Raw genomic sequence first — 5,017 nt, forward strand, 5'->3', positions numbered from 1 at the left:
TTGGGATGACTCTTCCAACCCATATTGTAGCTATAGCTGTTTGGATTTCCTTGATTCCTCATGCCATTACCCACAAAATCGATGTTCTCAACCGAAGATCCATCACCAATAGATATCGAGCAATCGGAGGGAGCATGTACTCCACCACATCCAGTACAAGTAATCACGGCCGCTACTCTATTCAAAGTTAGAAGATCTAACTTCTTACTTAATGATTCCACTTGAGCCGCCAATAAAATCACTACATCTATCTCATGGAGACCCGCCACCTTTTTCTTCTCCCTGGTATTCCATTGGTAGCTGTTTAACCCCATTTATTCAATTAATTGACGGGCCTCACCTGGGGTCTTGCTACCTAAGGTACCTCCTGCTGCAGCATCCAAGAGTTGTCATGTACTCGGATTCAAACTGTTGTAAAAAGTCTGAACAATCATCCATTCTGGGAATCCGTGTTGTGGACACTTTCTCTGGAGCTCCTTGAACCTTTCCCATGTCTCAAATAGAGACTCCAATTCCAACTGTACAAAGGATGAGATCTCATTCGTAATCTTTGCAGATTTTCCAGGAGGGAAATAACGGGCTAGAAAAGCTTCTACCATCTCCTCCCATGTAGTAATCGAGACTCTAGGTAATAAGTGTAGCCACCGCTTTGCTCTCCCTTTCAGGGAAAATGGGAAGGCTCTCAACTTGAAGGTATCATCTGTTACCCCATTTATCTTCAGCATATCACACACCTCGAGAAAGTTCTCTATATGACTGTTTGGATCCTCATCGGCTAAACCATTAAACTGTGCGGATTGATGCAACATGTGGATGAATGCCGGCTTCAGCTCGAAGTTCTGAGCTATAATCGGGGGACGCAAAATGCTCGATTGTGTCTATAATATTGAAGGTCTGGCATAATCGGAGATTGTCTGCTGCAGCTCATTCTGTTCTGCCATGTTTTCAGATTCTTCTACTTCTGAATCAGGTAGATTAGACTGTTCTTGCACAGGTTCTTTCCCTTTTCTTCAAAGTGTACTTTCAAGCTTGGGATCTCCTTCAATTAGTATGGAGGGGTTCCCTCGGGTCATAACCTGGAGCTGCACCCAAAGAAGAACAAAAAGAAATCAGAACGATGATAGAATAAGAAAATATGAAATAGAATTAATAAATAGCTGAGAAAACAAAGTGTAAAGTATCTCTAAATGCCAACTTCCCTGCAACGGCGTCAAAAACTTGACACGTCCGTATATGCGTGTAAACCGCAAGTGTACGAGTGTCGAAGTAATAATCCCAGATCAGTGGGTATCGTATCCACAAAGAGTAGGGAATAAAGATACTTGAGTTGTTTCTTAACAAATGTAGAATATGAATAGTGACAAGTGTGACAAAATATGAAATAACAAAAATAAAAACAACAAGATAGAATGCATAAGTAAAGGAGAAGGTAAGCCAATCGATAAAGATGGGGTACCCGGATATTGATCCGCCTAGGACAATCGTTTCAAGTGCAAGAACCCTCTATTATACTTTCTAATTGATACAACAATGAGTCGTTCAAATCCTTAATTACATGATCCCAAATCTAAGGTCAACCATGCCTAACTCTATACATGTCCCGGAGGAAAGATTGAATAACCTCTCAACCTCGCACTCGCATAGAATTGCAATGAGCTCTAGGATTTCCAAGTGATAAACCCTATTACTATGTATAGACCTAACCCTTGGGTCCAGGTGAAAGATCCCTAGCCACAATTAAGCCCTAGATGCTAAAATCACTTCAACAATTCACTCTGTTGCACTCGTAACTGACAAGATCCCCTTGCGTATATCCCGCAAGTGCACGGGTTTGTCGAAGTAATAATCCCGGATGAGTGGGTATCGAATCCACAGGGAATAGGGAATAAAAACAATTAACCCACTTCTTAGCTATGTGAAAGCTCAGTAGTGATAACTGTGATAATGATTCAATTCTCAAAAGTAAAAACAACAAGTAAGATAGTACGAGTAAAGAGGGAGGTAAGGCAATCGATAAAGATGGGGTACTCGGATAATGCTCCGCCTAGGACAATTGTTTCAAGTGCAAGAACCCTCTATTATGTTTTCTAATCAATGCAATGGTGAGTCGTGGAAATCCTTAAATACATAGTCCCAAATCTAAGGTCAACTATACGTAACTCTATGCATGTCCCGGAGGAGAGATTAAATAACCTCTCAACATCGCACTCGAATAGAGTTGTAATGAACACTAGGCATTCCAAGTGATAAATCTCTTCCTAATTATAGACCTAACCCTTTGGTCCAGGTGGAAGGTCCCTAACCACAATTAAGCCCTAGATACTAAGATCACCTCAACGCTTCACTCTGTTATGGCCGCAAAGAACTCGAGGAACAGAGGTAGAATCTATCACGTCATAGGGAAAGAGGACGGTTCTGTACCTGACAAGGTCCCCATGCGTATATCCTGTAAGTGCATGGGTTTGTCGAAGTAATAATCCCAGGTGAGCGGGGTCGAATCCACAGGGAGTAGGGAGTAAAGACACTTAATTCGATTCTTAGCTATGTGGAGTATCAACAATGATAAGTGTGGTAATGATTCAATTCTCAGAAATTAAAAGCAACAAGTAAGAGAGCAAAAGTAAGGAGGAGGCAAGGCAATCGATAAAGATGGGGTACTCGGATGATGCTTCACCTAGGATAATCGCTTCAAGTGCAAGAACTCTCTATTATGCTTCCTAATCAATGCAATGGTGAGTCATGGAAATCCTTACAAACATAGTCCCAAATCTAAGGTTTTTACATTAATATGTGTGTTTTTATGTTTCTTTTATGCAGGTATGGTTGTGAGGCTGAGTATGAAGGAAATAGGCCAATGTGGATCATAATGCACCTATTTTGGAGGAGATCTTGCTAAGGTTCAAACGCGAAGACATAGGACAGGTGTGAGATGCTAGAGTGTGTGCCAACCTCCTCGCATTCGAGTGAGTACATCCATTTGGAGGGGCACAAAGGCAGTCACACTCGAGCATTCCGTCTTATGCATATAAGAACAGGAGCTCCATCACCATATATATCATTGAAGAAGCAAGTGATTCACGACGTGAACGTGTGCCCGTTTGCGTTACCCCGATGAAAGTATGGAATTAGGAAGTTATTCAGGTCAAAGAATGTAGCAGGACACTGTCGCAAATACTGTAGCAGCACTGTTCACAGCCAGCCGAGAAATCAGAGAAACTGAGAATCCACACGGGTGTGTGGAAATTATCCACGCCCATGGGAAATTCCGCACGGGCGCGTGTAGCGTCCACGGCCGTGGAGTTGCCCGATTCCAGCCCTATTTAAAGCCGATTCAGCCCCAATTTTGGTGTTCTTTTCTTCATCATTTCCCCAACTTGAGAGAGGGCTTCGGCTAGGGTTTTGAGGGGTATTGGAGAGGTTCAACGGCTCCGACATCATCATTCCTGAGGAAGAAGGTTGGTAGGGGAGCTTCCGTCGAGGCGTATCCTATACCGGAAGAGGGAATCCTTGGACGACTAGTGGAGGACTCTCCGCAAGACCATCGACACGACCATCGAGGGGGTTTCTTTATGGATTTATTGCTTTTACATTCGATTACTTTGATTGTACTTAGCTCTATGGAGAGCTAAACCCCTAGTGGCTACTTGGGTGATTGTGAACCCTAGGATGTATTCGTTTCTTTGAACTTCTTTATTATGCTTTTAATAAATTGATGTTTATTGTGAGTTCCAACCTTGAATGCTTGATTGTATGAACATTTCCCCAAGAGTGACACTAGGGTTGAGAGTTCTTGTTGGTAACCTTGTGAGTGAGTGACACACCACGAGCGTTAGACAAAGCTAGGTTGGAGAGGGTTGAGAGGTATAGGAGCGTCCCCTTTCCCCTCCGACGTGATAGATTCTTCCTCTGTTCCTTGAGTTCTTTACGGCCATAATAGAGTGAATGGTCTAAGGGATGAACCTCCGCTGGGGCCAAGTTGCGCGTGCAATGGAGTGAAGCATTAAGGGGATCTTAGTATCTAGGGCTTAATTGTGGCTAGGGACCTTCTGCCTGGACCAAAGGGTTAGGTCTATAATTAGGAAGCGATTCATCACTTGAAATTCCTAGAGCTCATTGCAACTTTATTCGAGTACGAGGTTGAGAGGTTATTTAATGTCTCCTCCGGGACATGAATAGAGTTAGGCATAGTTGACCTTAGATTTGGGACTATGTATGTAAGGATTTCCACGACTCACCATTGCATTGATTAGGAAGCATAATAGAGAGTTCTTGCACTTGAAGCGATTGTCCTAGGTGAAGCATTATCCGAGTACCCCATCTTTATCGATTGCCTTGCTTCCTTCTTACTTTTGCTCTCTTACTTGTTGCTTTTAATTGTTGAGAATTGAATCATTATCACACTTATCATTGTTGATACTCCACATAGCTAAGAATCGAATTAAGTGTCTTTACTCCCTACTCCCTGTGGATTCGACCCCGCTCACCTGGGATTATTACTTCGACAAACCCGTGCACTTGCGGGATATACGCAAGGGGACCTTGTCAGTCACTCACTCACAAGGTTACCAACAAGAACTCTCAACCCTAGTGTCACTCTAGGGGAAATGTTAATATAATCAAGCATTCAAGGTTGGAACTCATAATAAACATCAATTAATTGAAAGCATAATAAAGAGATTCAATGAAACAAATACATCCTAGGGTTCACAAATACCAAAGTACCCACTAGAGGTTTAGCTCTCCATGGAGCTAAGTACAATCAAATAAATAGAATGTAAAAGCAATGAATCCATAGAGAAAGCCCCTCGAGAGTCGTTTCGATGGTTTTGTGGAAAGTCCTTTACTCGTCGTCCAAGGATTTCCTCGTCCGGTATAGGATACGCCTCGACGGAGGCTCCCCTACCAACCTTCTTCCTAAGGAATGACGATGTTGGAGCCGTCGAACCTCTCCAAAACCTTAGCCAATACCTCTCAAAACCCTAGCCGAAACACTCTCTCAAGTTGGGGAAAAGACGGA

The 5,017-nt window shown here is 42.8% G+C and overlaps 1 non-coding gene across 1 annotated transcript; it reads left to right on the forward strand.

Moving 5' to 3' along the window:
• Positions 1-444: 444 nt before the first annotated feature.
• LOC120267347 lies at positions 445-551 on the forward strand. The gene has a single exon (XR_005538443.1). It is a non-coding gene; the product is annotated as a small nucleolar RNA R71 (small nucleolar RNA).
• Positions 552-5,017: the final 4,466 nt, after the last annotated feature.

This window comes from Dioscorea cayenensis, chromosome 1, assembly GCF_009730915.1.
Source record: "Dioscorea cayenensis subsp. rotundata cultivar TDr96_F1 chromosome 1, TDr96_F1_v2_PseudoChromosome.rev07_lg8_w22 25.fasta, whole genome shotgun sequence".
Taxonomy (NCBI): domain Eukaryota; kingdom Viridiplantae; phylum Streptophyta; class Magnoliopsida; order Dioscoreales; family Dioscoreaceae; genus Dioscorea; species Dioscorea cayenensis.